This window comes from Equus caballus, chromosome 10 (assembly GCF_041296265.1).
Source record: "Equus caballus isolate H_3958 breed thoroughbred chromosome 10, TB-T2T, whole genome shotgun sequence".
NCBI classification, from domain to species: Eukaryota; Metazoa; Chordata; class Mammalia; order Perissodactyla; family Equidae; genus Equus; species Equus caballus.
In genome coordinates, this window is record NC_091693.1 from 1,615,215 (window position 1) to 1,634,565 (window position 19,351).

Genomic DNA, 19,351 nt, shown 5'->3' on the forward strand with positions numbered 1-19,351 from the left:
ACGTCCTTATATCGCCAGGGCCTGGCGAGCAGCAGGGGGCATGCCCATTCGGGAGATTTTGATGAAGGGGTACTCACGGAGGAGGGCAGCCCCTCGAGGCCAATAGCAGTGGGGCTGTTCCTGCTCCTGGGCTGCGGGGCCAGGCGAGGAGGGGCTACCTGACTCTGCAGCCAATGTGGCTGTGCGGAAAGCACCACCTGGCAGGAGTGGGGACCTCGGGAGGAGGAGCCTGGGGCATGGCCACCCAGCCACTGTCATCCAGCCCCAGTCTGCTGCTGGCCCCAGCCTCAAACCCACCCAGAGGGCAGAGTGATGCGTCCCTGTGGGGAAGCCCGAGGGGAGGTGCATGGAGCAGGTGGGGCCGTGCAGAGGGGACACATTCAGCTCCCTGTGCCTCTGGTGGGACCTCTCCACCTCAGTGGCCTCGTTCTGTCTCTCCTTGTGCTGGCCATCATCTCTCACAGGCTCACCTTCTCTTGGTGTCCTCTGCAGATGTCCCTCCTGCTTCCTTGGCTATGAAGGAGGACGGCGGGGTACCACGCACCTCTCCCAGGCAGTCCAGTGCCATGGCACCCAACAGCCCCACCACAGTCGTCTGCGCCACTCGAGGAGGGCGGGGCTGGGCCCTGGAGACGGGCTGCATGTGGTTCTCGGCTCTTCCTTCTCTGAACTGCTCTAAATGAGGCCAATCAGGGTTACTTTCATTTATTACTTGAAGGACTTCCTCGTTCGCCTCCTTTCATCTTTCTGCCGCTCTGGCCTGGAATCAGCGAGGAGAGCTTCCCTGCTCCTGCAGCACCGCTCGCCCCCACCAGGCCCCGCCGGGAGCTCCTGCCGTGTGCCCAGCCTACATGAGCCACGCGTGGCAAGGCGCCTGCGCTCAGAGCACTCGGTCCCGGTAGGGGCAAGACCCCGCCACCCCAACTCACTCAGTCATTTGACAGAATGCACCCAGGGCCACATGTGCAGGCTCTGGGCCGGGCTCTGGGGGAATACAGTAATGAAGGATCTAGTGTCTGCTCTTGACAGAAGAGATAGGGAGCTTGTACAGCACAGTGGAGAGGCCCATGTAAGCCTCAGTTTCCTCTTCTGTTAATAGGGGTGACAGTCCTATCTCACAGGCTCGCTGAAGGGTGATGTGAGATCACAGAAAGTTGTTGTTAGTAAGTGGACTTTGCCCCATGCCCCCACACACAGAAGACGTATAACCTCAAATGGAAGGTGGGGCCTCCCAGATGGGGCTGGGCATGCAGACCTCAGACAGCAGGAGGACCAGGAGGACCAGACATGGACCCAGCCTTCGACTTCAGCTCCGGTTTTAAATGGAATACAGTCATTCCCAGAATGAATGTCCCCTCTCTGAGGTGTGTCCACTTGTGGGGGCACCTCGTAGCAGAACTCAGCATGGCACAAAGAAAATCCCACTCTCCTAATCTGGGGACGATGGACAGCCAGCCTATGCAAAGTGAATTTTCCTGTTATTTTTGCTCATTTTCAAGTCTGTTGGGTGCAACGAGGCTGATCGCCGTTCTGACATTTTTCTTCCTCGTTAGGAAAGACGCCCCTGGTGGCTTACCTGTGCCCGGCGCGGAGCAGAAAACAAATGTCACTGGCATCCGCTCTCCTGTGCTCGCGGGTGTAAGCAAGAAAAAGGCACCTGCAGGAGAGGGAAGGAAGGGGGTCGAAAACTGCTGGGTGGTTACTCTTCACAAGAACTCCGGTCTCTCCAGCCACCCGGACACCCCTTCCCTGACACCCTCCCTGACCTGTCAGGGCCCCTCTGTCCTGAAACCCCAGCACTCCACAGGGACTTCTCCTCTCCCTGTGGTTTGTCTTCCTCTGTAGCGGGTCCCTCGTCCCTGCTGTGGTGGACAGCCCTATTCTTTCCTTTGTCCAGGTGCCCGCTCCGCCTTTGGGGCCCCGCCCTCGCTGGAAGTCCATATGATCTGGGTGGAGCCAGCTGGGGCCGCAGGGCGAGCCGCCTGTCAGAACTAGCCTCAGGGGCCAGGAGGCTTCCTGAGACCTCTCCTCCAGCTGAGGCTCAGCCCAGGGCCGCGGCAACATGGACATCACTCAGGAGAACCTGTCCTGAGAAAGAAGCCAACTCTGGGGACAGCTGAGCCTGTCATGAGAATCTGGGACCTGACGTCCTAGTTGAGTCCTGGGCCCAGGGCTGTGGACTTGACAGGCAGACATCATCCTTCTCCTCTTCCCTAAGTGTCCCTTGGAGGAGCTGGGGACCCACCTCACCTCATCCCGCCACGCACAGCCCCTGCCTCTGGCTGAGGTAGCTTGAGGTGGATCCCCAGCCCGGCTGAGTCCCCAGAAGAGGCAGGGCTGCTGCCCAGGGCACAGTGGCCAGCAGCCTGCCTGCTGCTCGGCTCCCAGGGCTGCAGTCCAGGGGGATCTTGTAATGCCCTGACGTCCTGTTTTATACCCAGAAGCGGTGCGTAAAAGGCACAGCATCTTCAATGAGCTGAGCCCCACTTCCTTCCTGCAGGGCCTGTGCTTCCGGAAGCCAGCGTAGCAGTAGTGGTTCACGCCCAACTGTTTCAGGCCCCTATTTGTCCCTCCACACTGGGGTCTGTCCTTCCCCTCGGGAGAGGGCTTTGAGTTTCGAGCGCCAGCCCTCTCTTCCTGGTCTGACCCCCGCCCTGCTTTGGACCCCTTTCCCCTCTCTTGTCTGGGCCCCTTTCCTTCCACTACCTCAAACACGTCCACCACACTGAGCACTTATTAGGCACCTGGTGTGCACCCCAGCAGAGGCCTCCCAGACACCCGCTTCCTATGCCATTTGAGTGCCCACTTTCACTCTCCTGGAGCCCTGTTCTTTTCCTCACAGCAGCTATCACTCTTCATCATTGCTCAGTGTTTTCTTTTTTACTGGATTCACTGATGTCTCATCAGTAATCTGTCAGCTCTCACAGAAACTTTGTTCTCCGCTTAAGTATGCTAGCACCTCACTCAGGGGTTGGCACACAGTGGGATCTTGAGAAACCTCCACGGGATGACTCAGTGGGTGGGCATGAGTGGGCCAGGCCCTGGCCCCGGGCCGGTGTGCGGCCAAGCAGAGCTGGCCCGGAAGCTGCTCCCAGGGGGCGCGGCCTCTGGGGGGTGGAATGGGACTGGGGGGGGAATCCAGGCCTCCAGAACTGTGCTGTGAGGCGGGGTGTGTGCAGTATCCTAAGGGCAGACAGGAGGCAGAGCCCGCAGCTCTGCGGAGGAGCCAAAGCTGCTGGGCGGAGCGTTTGCTGGGTAGACACTCATGGCTGCAAGGCAGAGAATTGAGGAGAAATGTAGAAATGAGAACGGGGAATTCTGTCCACTGCCTGGTCATCTCCTGCTTGCCCTCTGGCCCTGACTTCCCAAACAGAAAGTTAGCTTTGTGGGCAGAGACGGGCTGTGATGTTTCTCGCCTGTCCCACATCATTTGGCACAGGGCTGCGCTGCATGGCAGGTGACTAATAATGCTCATAGTCACCCGCAGGAAATGGCTTACGAGTGTTTAGGCAGTGTCTACGCAGTGTCAAAGTTCCCATGTTCCATGCCCAACTTCAGGCCTGGGGGTGGGAGTGGCAGGGTAGCCCATGGACTCTTTGGCACCAACCCAGCATGGCGCCATCCAAAAAGGAATGACGTTTTCATCCCAAGTCCACCTCAGTTGTCCCTGTGTCATTCACAACTGACCGCTGGCCCCAGGAGCCGCAAACCTCGGCTGGGTCTAGCCAGAGGCGCAGCGCAGGGCATTGGGCATTGGGGCAATCCTCAGCTTCACCACTTGGGGGTGAGTGGCGTGGGCAGTCCCCTAACCCTCTCCCGAGTCCCTCCCTGCACCTGACAAGACCCCAGGAGAGTTGGAGGAGCATGTGACCCAGGGCTGGGCAGGCCAGGAGGAACACGCCACCCCAGTGCCGGTCTTCCGTGTGGCCGCCCAGAGCCCGGGGCAGAGGGCTCCTTGCCGCCTAGGCAGCCCGTGGCCTCTGGTAAAGCAGGCAGCAGAGCTCTCTGCCCGCCCAGCCCGGTCATGCTTCTCGGAGGGCGGGGACCTGGGCCCTCTGGATGCTCACCCCATCCTGCCTCCCCACTGAGGGCTCAGCACCGGGCCTTGTGCATTCTTGGTGCTCCAAAAGGCATTTATTGAATGATGTGTGAATGATTAATTGGAATTCAATCAACGTTTGCAGAAATACCAACCATTTTGCTAACTTTCCCCAAAACCCCTGCCTCCCTCCCATGGCGGCACTTGCCCTGCCGCAGGGAGAAAGGGGCCTTACTTAGTCTTAGGGACCAGCCAGGACGGGGAGCCCCACCTGCTCGCCTCGAGCCACAGATGCAGGACTAAGGCTGCCCTCAGATGCTCACACGGTGTCCTCTGGGCCCTTGTTGTGCAGTGTGGCCCTTCCTTAAGCAGCCGTCTCTAGCCCGGTTATGTGGAGCCTGGAGACTGCAGGGGCTCGGGGTCAGCACTCTGTCCCCATGGCCAGCCCGTAGATGAGAATTTAGCAGTTCTCAGGTGCAGATCCATGCCTGCAGATGTGCTGGCCCCCAGAATTCCAGATGCCCGAAAAGGCTGCGTTAGCTAGGCTGCCGATGGGGGCGGGGTCCCTGCAGGGGACAGGTAGCCCTGCCCCAGCCATGGCCCCAGAGTTGGGGGTGAAGTTCTGATTGTAAGTCTAGAGATTCTAATGTTGGTCCAGTCCCATTCCCCAAAGATAAACTGGTCCAGTCTCTGCCATCTTTCCGGATAGCTCCTTTTAAGCAGAAGTAGTCCAAATTCTAAATGTCTAGACACTGACATTTGGAGTTTCTTGATAGTGTTTTCAAACAGGAAAACTTGCTCTGAAAAGCACAGTCACACGTGGACACTCACACACCACCGGCAGCATGGAGTCCTGGCTTGCAACATGCTCAGAGCCCTCCCTGAACTTGCCTGCAAGATGATGTCATTAGAGTTTGTTCCTAGTGAGTTTTAGAGAGCCTTCTTTTTTTAAAAAAAACCACACTGACAGTTTGTTTCCTCTCATCTTCCCAACAGCAGGGAAGTCTGGCCCTTGAGTATTTATGGGCCTTTGCTGCACGCTGGGAAATGAGGCATCAGCCATCACAGGGCGGGGGACAGGACCCCAGAGAGGGACCTGGGCCTGGCCCTACCACATCCTTACGAAGGGACACTGGGAAGTCTCTTTGCTTCTGTTTGCTCGTCAATAAGATGGAACAGGGTTCCTTCCCTGCTTGCTGGATGCGAACGTCTCCACGGGGGCCTGGATATAGGGAGAGGCTGTTGCTGTGACTGCAGAGGTGGGAAAGCAGTGATGATGAGCATGTGGATTGGAACAGACTGCCCGCGCTTGAATCTTGCCTCTGCCCACTGCTAGCTGTATGACCTCAATGGAGCTTCTTGACCTCTTTGTACCTCAGTTTCCTCATCTGTAAAGTGGGGATAATATGAAAAGCCCCTACCTCGTCAGGTTTTTGTGAGGACTTGGGAAGTTCACGAGAGTTGGCTGGGCCATAGAAAAGCATGGACACCAGGAGCCTGGTGTCCCATAATGCTGGCCTCATGATTGTCCCCTCCACAGAGCCCTGGACACTCAGCATTCTTTCCAGCAAGGGGTGTTCCCGAGGCACAGCCCCGCCCTGGAGACCTGGCTCCTCAGTGTTAGGAGAAGCCTGACTCAATTCCACTGTTTGAAGCTTTCAGGCAATTAAATCATGAAAAAATGCCAAAGCAAGGTTACGCAAATTAGGGTAAACTGAATACATTTACATAAAGCAAGTGAATGCTTTTAAACAGACACACAGAGACTCCCTCAAAACCCTCACCGGACACGGTGACAACAGTCTGCACTTGATGTTCATCGGGAACGGAGGAGTGGCCTGGGTGACGGCTTCTCCTTCCCCTGCCCTGGCCTGCCCCATCGGGCCTGCCTTGAGGCATTAGGTGGGGAGGTATCCAGGCCTAGGCAGAGGCAGGGACGAAGGGCGGGGGAGCCTTTGCAAGGCGTCTGCCCAGCCTGTGCATCTGCGGCTCCTTGGTGCTCTGTGAGGCTGGCCTGGGTGGCCGCAAGAGAAGGCAGGCAGGCTGCCCTGCACAGGTGTGTGTGGCCAGGCCGTGGGGTGGTGGCAGTGTGTCAGGCGTGCCCAGACCTTCTTGCTAGACTGGCCTCCTTGGGACGCAGCCCCTCCTCCCCGATGGCCCTAGGGCTGTCCAAGAGCTGGTGGAGATGGATTGAGAAGAATTGAAGCTAAAATGACTCTGAGAGTCTCAACCCTAGGCGTGTCCCCATGCTCCCTGGGACTCAGTGGCAGGAGTTCAGGTTTACAGATCTAGCCATTGACGGCTCCCGTGGTGGCAGGAAGCTCCAGCTTCTAAACCCGCTCCCGGCTGGCTCTCTCCTCGACTCCTTGGGGCCTGGGTGTCCTCTGTGGCTGGCCTGCCGTACAAATGTCTCTGGGGCCCGGCCTGGAAGCAGCTGATTACCTCCCTCCCATGACTCCCACTCGGCTCCTGGCTTTCCCAACCCCGGCTGTGCGTGACTGCCACCTGGGAGGGGCCCTGGAGTGCTGGCACCTGTGGCTTCCTCCACTCCAGAACAACGGCACACGCAGCACCCTTCAGGGCCCTGGTCCGGGCACACCTCAGAGGCACATCTGACTGCAGGCTGACTGCACAGCCTGAACCCAGGCCAGGGGCTGCTCCCAGAGGGTCCCGAGCAGGGGATCAAGGTCAAGAGAGTTGGCTGTCCCGTGTGGCCATGACAGAAGTCCCAGCTTGGGAGATGACAGCAGGGACTGAGATCCTCTTTGGCCAGATAGGAGTGAAGCTGAGTCAGACGGAACAAGATTTCACTCCAAATCCAGCCTGCTTTAACCAAGTACAGCTGTGGCCACGCCCCTGCTGGGGCTTCATCACTTCCATCCGCCCCACATGCCCGGCTCCAGGCGCGTGGGGCCAAACGGCTCTGTGAAACAGCACTGAGCTGGCAGGGACGCCTACGGTCTCCCCGACCCATCACTCTGGGACCTGGAGCTGACCTGTGAGCAGAGCAGACTGAGTGCCAGGTGGCCTTTGGTCCAGCTGAGAGGCTCCCAAACTCGAGCACACGTGCGATTGACCGCAGGAGCTGTGAGCCCTGAGCCACGGGCCTGGCCCAGGCCACTCAGGGGCTGTCCGGGCAACTGTGGTTTCCCTGTGTGGGGGTGCTCCATGGTGACTCTGGGGCGGGCAGTGCTAAGAGCCCCTGCCTCCCTTCCCAACGTCACTTCCACTCTGCTCCGCTCCTTCCCCTCGCTCTGGCCACAGAGACTTTCTCTCGACACCCACACTCCAAACTTGCTCTGGCCTTGGAGCCCTGGTGCCTGCTCTTCTCTGTGCCTGGAAGGTCCTTCTCCCAGAGCTTGACACGCAGGCTGCTTCGCCCCCTTCAGCTCAAGGTCACCTCCTCTGAAAAGCCCTCTCTGACCACCCAGACCCCCTCTCATAGCCCTTCCCACACCTGCCCCTAGGGTGCCAGACCTGACGGTGGGGCCTGGTCAGTCTGGTTCCCCTGCAATGTGCCTGGGGCAGGCCTGGTTCCCGGTGAGCATTTGTTGTTTTCAATAAACACTGAGGACAGCGAGGGGCCTCAGAAAGCTAAGAGTGAATTCAGGAGAGTGGAGAGGGCTGCCCCATTAGCACAGGACCCACTGTGGGGGGCCCCAGGGCTCCCATGCCGCTGCCCCCTCAGCATTCACCCTTCCCTTCATGCAGCCTGGCTCCCTGCTTGAGGGACAGCTCTGGCCGTGGGGGCCTGCTCTGCCTGTATGCAGGACGGGCGGGAGGTGCCAGGAGCCAAGGCCCTGGGAACAGCCTTCGGTCAGTGACAGGACAAGATGGGCGGTGAGGAGCTCAGCGCCCTTACCCTTAGGATGGGCCGAGGCCGGGGCTGCACTGTGTCCCGGGTCCCGCAGTGGGGCTGCCTGCAGCAGGACCTGCTCATTCACCTGCTCGGGACTGGCTCCCTTCTCTTCTCTGCCTCACCGTGCGACCCTGCTAACAGGACCTGGAAGAACCGGCCCTGTGGCCAGTCTGCCCAGCAGCCTTTCAGTGATGAATCCGTGGTCCCAGGGGAGGCACCCTAGTGTTCTAATCACTGTTCGTGGATAACCTGCCCCAAGGAGGGCGGGGATCGCTGCTGGGCCCCTTCAGCTCCCGAGTCGGGCTCGGGTTCCTGCAGAAAGGGGGCCCTGGGCCGCCTGCTGCCGCCCCAAAGATGAGCTGAACTGAACAAGGTGACGAAAGTTGTCATCTGGAAAAGTCTCGTGGGCAAAGGCCGCAGGGGGAGCAGAGCGTAGGAGAGAAGGGTGAGTTCAGGGGGTGAGATTCTTGGAGAAGCGAAGGCCAGGGCACGAGCTGAGCCACAGCCGCGGCGGGAGCAGAGAAAGTTCGCCACTCCTCCCGCCCTCCCACATATTTCTAAGAGCTTTATTTTTCTTGCCAGTTGGCTAAGAAGCAGAAAAGGAACAATAGATTCAAGCTGAAATAATTTGCATTTATGATGAACACAAGGAATATCTACCTTGCATTTTCCTAAAAAAGAAAAATTAAACCTCATTTTTAATTAACTGATAAACTATTAATCAAATTTTTGCAATGTTAGGTGACACATTATTCATTTAGATAGAATGACTGTGAACTTAAACTAATCAAATCTGATTTGCCCACATAGGCTTGATTGAAATACATTTTAACTAGCATATACAAAGAGAAAATCTTGGATTTCTTACCTAATCTTCAGAGTATACTGCTGAGTTAATAAGGGCAGTTTTTTTTTTAAATGAGACCACTATTTCTTCATCTGCATATCAAAATCAAGAGGAACTTAATTGCAAAACACATATTCCTGAAATCTAATCATTACACTGCTTTAGGGTATTTTATTGAAGCATGTTAAATTATGGACAGAATATTAATGATGGAGCTAATCAAACCCAATTAGTCACTTCTAACAATAGTCACATAAATATACAAGTCAGGTACTAAAGTACCACAGACATGATGGAAAATTGTTAAAATATTAAATGTATGGGATATTTATGAAATATTCATATAGAATTTAAAGCCAAAAAGTATTGGGTAAGTCACTTTAAAGAAAACAAGTTAGGCAGTGTCCTACAAGATTTGACGAGAATTCACAAGTTTTCACATATTCTTTGGGTACCTTGAAATCCAGGAGATTAGCCAGTCTATAATCAATCAATCAGCAAATTCTAATAAGATGACTTACCATATTCATGACCCAGTATTTCACTCTTGCATCCAGACTTTTTTCATCTTTTGTTTTCTGACTGGTGGAAAGGCAGGTCTGGGTCTCTAGGCCCCAGAAGAGGCGACGGAGCGGGGATGGAGTTCTCTGGGTCGGGGGTTTGCTGTCCGCAGTGTCTCCCTCCCTTCCCCCGGGGCAAAGGCGGACAGGAGGAGGCAGAGGAGTTGCTGCCTGGTGGACTTCCTCCTCCTCCCAGAGGTGAGGCTTCAGGAAATGGGGCGGAAGTCTCCAGGGAAGCCTGGGCCTTGGCCTGGGAGGAGCCTTGGTGGAAGATTCCAGGCCTGGGAGTGGGACCAAAGACAGTGGGCAGCCCTGGATCTGGGGATTCCCCCCTGCAGAGTTCATCCCCTGCTTCATTTCAAGCCAGCTACCTCTGGCTGCATGGTCCCGGACATCCACATCATCCATGCCTGCCAGGTCGGCAGTTTCACCACGGGCTAGCTCCCAGGGCCCCCCTTAATGGAGGAGGTTGTCAGGCTGATAGCTCACTTTATTGGCCATTGTCCTTTTCTGGTGTCCACTCCAGGCCTCCTCTTTCCCCTCTTGAGTCCTCTTGACAGGAAGCTGCACTCCCGCCGCACATGCTGAAACCTCTGCTCCGGGGAGACGCGGACCTGTAGCACTACAACCAGCTCTGGCCAAACGTCCCAAGTGGAACGCCAGAGGAAGGAGGAACGTCAGTCCCACCCTCCCACCCACCCACCCATCCGTCCTATAAACGTTTACCAAGGATGAATGCGTGCCAGGGCCTGTGCTGGACACTCCCTAAGTTCGGGGAGCACAGAAACAAAGCAGAAACTGTATTGTGTTTCCTGTACATCATGCATGCTCCTATATCTGATAATGGCCCTTCCGTTTCCTTGGAGGAGTCCCTCTGCCCCTACTTTCAGGCTCTAAGGTTGAGGGGCTGCTCCACTCCCTGGGCTCACAGTGGGCATGGGAGCCAGGCCTCCCAGCAGCGTGCTCCATCCCTGAGTTCCTGCGACTGGCTCAGGTGACCAGCATGTTGTCCTGGGGTCTTTGCTGGAACTATAAGGAAAGAGAAGCCCTCTTCTGCTGGGGTGTCCTGGGAGGAGAGGTTGGGGCCACAACACCGAGAGAGGGTGCCTAAGACCGAAGCCAGCACAGAGGACAGGAGGGCAAGCCCTGATGACATCGGCTAGGCTCCTAAATCCAGCTGGGCCTGGAACTGTTCAGTTACCTGAGCTGATAAATCCCCTCTTGTCTTCCCTTTTAGCTAGTTTGAGTTATGTTTTCTGTCACCTGCAACCAAAAGAGTCATGGCTAGTAGAGAGGAGAGAAACAGAGAGACACACTCCAGACCTGCAGAGACGACCTGAGCATGGAGCAGGTGGGGGCTCAGTGGTGGGCATGGCCTTCCGGCTTCTGCAGCTCTGACAACTGGAGACGGGAGCTGGAGAGAAATCTGGATGGGCTCCCGAAGGACCACCAGGGCCATGTCTTCACCCCGGGTGCCCTTTGTGATCAGGGAGGGATGGCAAGTGGAGCGAATGTGGTCACCCTGCAGGAGAGGTGGGGTGTGGTGCACACGCTGAGCATCATCCTGGGGTCCGTGGCCCAGCACGTGGCTTGATGAGTGGTCACAGATGCACAGGGCCTGATACGTTCTAGCACGTTCACATGCCACACTAGTACCGAAAACACAAGGTCCTTCCGGCAAGAATTTCTTTCTTGCCTGACATTCATGGCTTTCTACTGTCTAGCCCCATCGTACCTCAGCAGCTTTATCTCCCCTGCTCCAGCTGCACCCCTCAATTTGTGAGGCCCCGCCCCATAACATTCCACACCCTCTGGGATTCTCCATATTTTTTTTTTTGGTGAGGAAGATGGTGGCTGAGCTAACATCTGTGCCAATCTTCCTCTATTTTATGTGGGATGCCACCACAGTGTAGCCTGACAATTGCTGCTATGTCCATGCCTGGGATCTGAACCTGAGACCCCCAGGCTGCCAAAGCAGAGCATGTGAACTTAACCACTATGCCACCAGGCTGGCCCTGGAATTCTCCATCTTTTGGCAATTCCTTCTGCAAGGCCCAGCTCCACTGCCACTTCCTCCATGAAACCCGCCCTGGTTTCTTCCTGCTCAGTTGGATCTCTCCGTGTTTCGAGGCCTGTTCTTGTGGACTTCTCATGCCCTTTGCTTTCTGTGCCTTGGAGTGGGAAGGGACATCCAGGAGCAGAGGCTGCATCCACTTTTGGGTGGAGGCGCCAGCAGAGACAGAGGCCTCCACTGCAGATGCAGAGTTGAAAACAAGAGTTTAGCAGAAGCTGCAAACCTCAGCCAGAGATGAGCGGGGGATCCCGCAGCACAGCCGTGGGAGTCCTCACCGGACAGGGCAGTGCTCTTCAAGCCCTGCACTTCTAGTCAGCAGGGGGTAGGCGACGCCCTGGACCCGGGCGCAGGCCTGTGACTCAGGTCCCCATCATGCCATGAGCCCCCCCAGGGCAGCAGGAGCCGGCCGTTCCTTTCAGCCTCCTGGCGCCGTCAGGAAGGGTTGGTGGCAGGACACCCCCAGACTCCGAAAACTTCCCCGGGCTCTGGGGCCCCCTCAGGCTCCCAAACAGGCTCTGGTTGAGACTTCGCTTTGGGTCAGCGTGAGGCAGATGTTCCTGAGCTGCTGACAATTCCAACCAGGCTAAGTTGGACCTTCGTAAAGTACCGCATGTACTTTTGAATAATTTTAAAAATCAGATAATAATGCAAAATGATAAATATCAGTTAACATTTTTGCCTCATTTTTTTTTAAAGAAGCAAAAAGTAGCAGATAGTAGATGCAGTATATCCATTGCCTAGTGATGGGCATTTAGATGACTCCCAGTTAGTGAATGCCCTGTGGGCGTCCGTGGACACACGCGTAGGCGTTTCTAGTGTGTATACCGGAGGGGCAGCGGCGTCTTCAGCTTTGCTCTTCAGTGCCAAACGTCTGCGCCCACCATCGGGCGTGAGGGTCCCCTGCCTCCTCGCCAGCACTTGGTATTATTAGACTTGCGTGTTTTCTTGTCTCAGGGGTGTGACGGAGTAGCTGGCGGCTGATTTAATGCGTGTCTCCCGGTTGCCAGAAGTCCCACGTGCCTTTTCAGGCAATTTTGAGTCCATCCCGTCATTGCATTATTCTGGTGTGTCCTCCCCCGACAACTGGGCTCCTCTAGGAGGCACAGCTGCTGTGGGTTTCAGGTGAGCAACTTAGCCTCCATGCCCTCATCCGTGAAATGGACTACTGATGGCTACCCCGTGAGGTTTAGACAACGTGGACCAGCTCTTTCTGCCTCCACAGTCCAAAGCTGATGGGTGGACCACGGTCTGTCTTCCTCCTGTGGGCAGTCAGGCCTGGGATGATGCTCTCATTTGTGTCGAGAAGAAGAGAGCCCACACTGCTGAGACCAGGGTGCCATTTCGGGTCCAGCAAGCTTCTTCTGAAGCTGGGGCGGCTCTCCATTTCCTCAGGCTTCACTGGAGCCGCAAGGAGGGCTCACTTTTCCCTGCCAGGAGGCTGAGGAGGAGGAGGTGGGGGAGGTAGGGAGAGGAGGTGCCACCTGCAGGGCTGCATTTGGGGCTAGAGAGCCCATGCCTGCAGCCATGGCGCTACAGTGTCCCTGCCCAGGCACTCGGCCTCTCCCCGCTGAGGGCCTCGGCAGACCTGGGAAGGGGAGGCAGGGCCCAGGGTCAGGCCAGGCCGACATGGCAGAAAGGAAGCGTCTGTGCTGGAGACACACCTGCCAGATGATTTATTTCTGCCCTGGGCTCCTCCAGTGGCCCAGCCTCACTTCTGCTTGGCAAGGCCTCCCGAGCCCCAAAGCAGAACTGCTTCACTCAAGACAGGAGAGAACCGTCAAGGTAACTGCCTGGATTTTCCTGGGGACTTTGGCCCCAAGGACCCCCGGGAACGTCCTGAAACTTGTCAGTTAGCCATCAGGGCACTGTCCAGTTACCTGGACTCTTCAGTTACCAAAAAGCAGCATCAAATGACCTTCAAGACACCCATGTCAACGGGGCAGTACCATGAGTTTTGGCAACTATTACAGCTGTCTAACTAGACTAAAGTCTTCCAAAATGCGTAATTTCCGGGGGTACTGATCCTATTCGTTGAAAACATAAAAATGCAACTCTTTCCAATCAGGGGGCAAGAACGTGGGCTCACGTCAGGGAAGACCGGCGTCTGTGGGCCAGGCTGTAGCGGAGCCCCCGCGGAGCTGCTGGACAGGCCTGAAGCGTGAGCACGGGGTTAGGGAGGCCCCTTCTCTGCATCTTTCCTGAAGTACCTTTTTACTTCTCAAAACCATTAGACCAAGGATCAAGAGGAAAGGAACTCAGAACAAGGCTTCCAAATTGTGCATCACAAAGTGTTAATCAAGATTTTCAAAAATAATGAAGCACGTTTAATCACATTGCCTCTCACTAAGAATTTCATAATTAATATTTGGGTGAGAGCAAAAAGATTGTGTTGTTAATAAATAAGCTATTTTAAATATTGTTTATTTTATCTCTATCTTATCCTTTTAAGATGTGTATATTTTGTGTATGTTTTCTTGTAAACATAGTAAAATAATACCATAGCATGCAGCAGACCCTGAGACAGGACTCGGGTGCAGGCCATTTATTTGGGAGGTGGTTTCAGGAAGCAGGAGGGAGGGAGAGTGGGGGGAAAGGGGGTCATAAACGATGGCTTACCCCCTCCCAGGAGGCCGTCTGAGCTATCATGTGGAATATGTCCAAATCGCCCCATTGAGACATGGGGGGCTGGGATCCCCACCTTCTTCCCTCATGGTGGAGAGTCGTCCTTGCGATGCTCACTCCCCGACACCTTCGACACCTTCGCGGCCCTGCCAGCAGGCTAAGCCAACTTCCGAGGTGCAGGAAGACGCTTCATTCTGGAGAGCAGGGATGCGCCTACACTGCCGCTGGTTTGGAAGTGTCCACCACAGCCGCAGGTGGACTCAGACACGGCGAGCAGAGACGGGGCGGCCACCTGCAGCATTCGCTGAAAGGCCTGTGCTTGTAAATTTTTGCCTAAAAAAAGTGCATAACCTAAAACTGAACGGAGACCAGCAACCTTGAGATTATTCAGAAAGTGGTAAAAAACTAGGTGGTGACTGGGAACAGCCCACGTGGGGATCCCAAACCCACTCTTGTTAGGAACAGTCAAAGCACCCCCTCCCCAGCACCCAGCCTCGATTATGTTCTGGGTAAACTACCAAATCCTTAAGGACAGGGTAATAATCATGCTGCTTGGACTGTCCCAGGGCAGAGACAATGACCCACTACGTCCCTAAATGGGAAAACTTGCTACTGACATGGTCATTCCCCTCGAATTCATCTATAAGTTTAATGTAATTCCAGGCAAAGGGAGGGGAAACTCATTCTGTCACAATTTTTATGCCTTTCTTTTAAAAACTCCTAAAAGGCACCCCTTGATGCATTTGAATTTTATTTTTTTAATTAAATTAATTGAGGTACAATTTCCATACAAAAAAACTGCGTCCATATAAAGTGCACACTTTGGTGAGTTTGGCAGGGGTACACACCCCAGAAGGCAGCCCCACAGTTGAGATACAGACTATTTCCATCATCCCCCAAAGCTCCCTCGTGCTCCCTCCCTCTTCCCCGGGGCCCAGCAGCCACTGATCTGCTTTCTGTTCCCGGAGATTCAGAGATTCGTTTGCATTTCTAGATTTTATACAAGTGGAATTACGCAGTGCGCCTTCTTTCATTGCTGGCGTCTTTCGTTCAGCATAATTATTCGGATGCTTATCCACGTGGTTTGTTCCTATTTATTACCAGGTAGTTTTCCGCTGTGTGGATATACCACATTTTGTTTATCAGTTCACCTGCTGTTTTGTCTTACGTTGTTTCTAGTTTTTGACTATTGTGAATAAACAATGAACATTTATGTACGAATCTTGTGTGGCCATATCTTAGTTTTCTATCACTGCAGTAACAAATTACCACAGATTTAGTGCTTAAAACAACACGCCTGGGGCTGGCCCCGTGGCCAAGTGGTTAGGTTCTCGTGCTCAGCTGCAGGCGGCCCAGTGTTTCTTTGGTTCGAGTCCTGGGCGCAGACATGGCACCGCTCACCAAGCCACGCTGAGGCAGCGTCCCACATGCCACAACTACAAGGACCCACAACAAAGAATATACAACCATGTACCTGGGGGCTTTGGGGAGAAAAAGGAAAAAAGTAAAAAAATCTTTAAAAAAATACAACACGCCTTTATTACTTTGCTGACCCAGAGGTCAGAAGTCTGGAGACAACGTGGCCCAACTGGGTCCTCTGCTTAGAGTTTCAGAAGCCTGAAGCCCAGGAGCTGGTGTCTTTGCCTGTCATGTGGAAGCCCTGGGGGAGAGTCCCCTTGCACGTCCGCTCATTTCCGGTAGCTATAGGACTGAGGGCCTCATTCCCTGCTAGCTCCCGGTCCAGGCCAGTCTTTGCTCCTGGGGACTGCCCTCTGGTCCTTGCACATGGCCAGCTACATCCCAGAGCAGCAAAGCACCTCAAATCTTTCTTATGCTCGGAACCTCTCTGCTTCTCTCCTGCTGCATCTCTTCCGCCTCCAGCCGGAGGAAGTGCTCTGCTTTTAAGGGCCCATGTGATTAGATTGGCCCACATGTATAAGACAGGCTACTCTCCCTTAATCACGTCGGCAAAGCCCCTGCAGCCATATTCACAGGTTCCAGGGATCAGGGCCTGAAAATCTTTGGAAGCCATTCTGTCCGTCACAGGATATGTGTGTTAATTTCTCTTGGGTAAATACCTACAAGTGGAATGGCTGGGCTGCATGGTAGGTGTATATTTAGCTTTACAAAAAAAAGAAGACCGTTTTCCAAAGTGGTTCTATCATTTTATTTTCCCACCAGCAGTATAGGTAAGTTCCTTGTTCCATATCCTTGCCCAGCACTTGGCGTTGTCAGCCTTTTATTTTAGTCATTCTGATGGATGTGTAGTGGTATCTCACTGCAGTTTTAATTTGCATTTCCCTGATGACGAATGATGTTAAGCATCTTTTCAAGTGATTATTGCTCATTTGTATATTTTCTTTTATGAACTGTCCAAATATTTTGCCCGTTATTTTGGCTGGGTTATTTATCTTCTTATTGTAAGGATTCTTGACATATTCTGGGTTTAAGCACTTTGTGAGATATACGTATTACGAACATTTTCTCTCAATCTGTGACTTACTTTTTCATTTTGTTAGAGTGACTCCAAGAGCAAAATTTTTAATTATGATAAAGCACAGATTATCTTTTTGTGTGGGTGGCTCATGCTTTTTGTATCCTAAGAAATCTTTGCCTACCCTAAGGTTACAAAGATTTTCTCCTGTTTTCTTCTAGATTTTTATTGTTTACACTTTTACATTTAGACTTGTGATCCATTTCTAGTTAATTTTGTGCATGGTATGAGTTAAGGGTCAATGTTCTTTTTTTCTTATGCTTGTCCAGTAGTTCCATTTGTGGAAAAATTTCTTTTTCCTTACTGAATTGCTCTGCCATCTTTATCAAAAACGAATTGAATACATACGTGTGGGTCTCTTTCTGGAATTCTGTTCCGTTGTTCATCCTTTCACTAATACCTCGCTGTTGTGGTTACTGTATGATTTGTTTGTTGTGATAAAGTATGATTTGAAGTCAGGTACTGGAAATCGTCCAATTTTGTCTACCTTTTAAAAATATTGCTTTAGCTGTTGCAGGTCATTTATATTTCCACATATGTTTTAGAATTAGGGGGTCGGCCCAGTGGCTCAGCAGTTAAGTTCGCACGTTCTGCTTCTCGGCGGCCTGGGGTTAGCTGGTTCGGATCCTGGGTGCGGACATGGCACCACCTGGCAAAAGCCACGCTGTGGTAGGCGTCCCACATATAGAATTAGCTTGTCAATTTCTATTTTAAAAATCCTGCTAGAATTTTTATTGGGACTGCCTTGAATCTATAGAAAAGTTTGGGGAGAACTGACATTTCAACAGTATTGAAACTTCCAATTCAGAAATGACATCTCTCTCCGTTTACTCAGTGTTCTGTAGTCTTCAGTGTAGCACACTTGCATGTCTTTTGTTACATTTACTCCAAAGTATTTTATGTTTATTGATGCTGTTTTAAATGATATTTAATGAAAATTTGATTTTCTAATTGTTTGTTGCTAGTGTCTCAAAGTATAATTGATTTTTACATATTATCCCTGTGTCCTTCGATCTTGCTATATTCTCTTATTAGTCCTTGCAGTTGTTCTGTAGATTCTTTAGAATTTTTTATGTAAACAATCGTTTAATTTAAATAGTTTCATTCTTCCTTTCCAATATTTATTTATTTTATTTCATATTTTATTTTAATTGTATTTCATTTTACTTTATTTTTATTTATTTATCATCCTATTGAAATGGCAAAAACTACCAGTACAATACTGAATAAAAGTGGCAGGAGCAAGCATTCTTACCTGGTCCTTGGTCTTGGGGGAAAACATTCCCTATTTCACCATTCAGGATGATTTTAACTGTAGGCCTTTTGCAGGGGCCTTTGTTCGAATTGAGGAAGTTCCTATCTATTCCTAGTTTGCTGAAAGTGTTTTAAAATCACAAACAGATGTCAAATTTTGCCAAATGCTTTTTCTGCATTTATTGAAATGATCATTTGGTTTTTCTGCTTTATTCTGTTAACATGGTGAATTACGTTGATTGATATTTAAGTGTTAAGTTAAAGGCCTTTGTCAGATGTTGGCACTAGATTTTGCTGGTTTCCTAAACACTAGGAAGTGTTAACCTCCTCCTCCGTTTTGCAGAAGGGTTTGTGTAAGATTAGTCTGTTTCTTCCTGGAAAGTGTAATCGAATTCACCAGTAAAGCCATTTGGGCCTGGAGTTTTCTCTGTTGGAAGATTTTTAACTACCAATTCAATTTCATTAATAGATATATAAGACTATTCAGATTGTATTAATTCTCGTGTTAATGTTGGCAAGTTGTATTTTTCAAGGAATTTGTCCATTTCCCTCTTTTTGTCTTGATTAGTCTAGCTGGATGTTTATCAATTTTGCTGATCTTTCTAAAGAACCAAAATAAACCCTTGTGGAGGATACATGAGCCCAACCCACAGTCAAGAACCTAGTCTAGCTGCCCCCGGGGCTTAGAGCAGAGCCACCCAGCAAAGCTCAGCCAGGTCAGCCAATTTCCAGCCAACCCATGGATATAGGAGTGAGAATAGGCGATGTCATTTCAAGTAACTAAGCTTCGGAGGTGGTCGTTTCAAGTAACTGAGCTTTGTTACCACATATAGCTGACCAATATGGTTCATAGGTGAAGTACTTCATGTAAGCAGCTCCCCACTGATGGACATTCAAAGTGAGCTATTCCAAGCAAAGCTGGACTCATTTTAAAAGGCATTTCTGTAAGATTTATTTCTAGAAGAATTGCAGAATCAAAGGGTTTGCACATTTTAAAATTTTAAATAATATTCCTAAATTGTGCTCATCCCAGCTGTGCTGATGCCCATCCCACCAGCAGTGCACAAGCATCTTTTCTTCATCACACTTTCCAACACTAGAGGTTAAAATATTTGGTTTCCATCTATCTAATAAATGAAGTATAATATCTATTAGAATTTTCATTTTCCTGTGCATGAGAGAGGTTTACTAATTTTCCATACATGCGTTGGCCATTTCTATTTCTTCTTCTCTGAATTGCCCTTTTCTGTTCTTTGTTCATGATTATAGCAGGCATTTTGTCGTTTCCTGATTATTTGTAGGGAATTCTTATATAGGCTGCATATTAATCTTTTATCTATTAAAAATATTGCAAATGTGGGGCCAGCCCAGTGGTGCAGCGGTTAAGTTTACGCGCTCCGCTTTGGCGGCCTGGGGTTGGCCAGTTCGGATCCTGGGCGTGAAGCTACGCACCACTCATCAAGCCATCAAGCCACACTGTGGCAGGTGTCCCACATACAAAACAGAGGAAGATGGGCACGGATGTTAGCTCAGGGCCAATCTTCCTCAAAAAAATAAAAAGCAAATGTCTTGTAGTGTCTTTTGCTGGAGGGAAGTTTACTG

General features: G+C 51.9%; 2 long non-coding RNA genes across 2 annotated transcripts in view; one reads left to right on the forward strand and one right to left on the reverse strand.

Moving 5' to 3' along the window:
- LOC138915688 (uncharacterized) overlaps positions 1–7,634 on the forward strand; it is a 34,267-nt gene extending 26,633 nt beyond the window's left edge. Inside the window, exon 2 of the long non-coding RNA XR_011421799.1 lies at positions 493–7,634. This is a non-coding gene — a long non-coding RNA (uncharacterized lncRNA). The remainder of the gene's footprint in view (positions 1–492) is intronic.
- LOC111771899 (uncharacterized) lies at positions 563–10,046 on the reverse strand. Its single transcript, XR_011421797.1, has 3 exons — positions 9,267–10,046; positions 1,577–1,657; positions 563–675 (listed from the first exon to the last, which is right to left on the reverse strand). It is a non-coding gene; the product is annotated as an uncharacterized lncRNA (long non-coding RNA).
- Between the last annotated feature and the right edge of the window lie 9,305 nt (positions 10,047–19,351).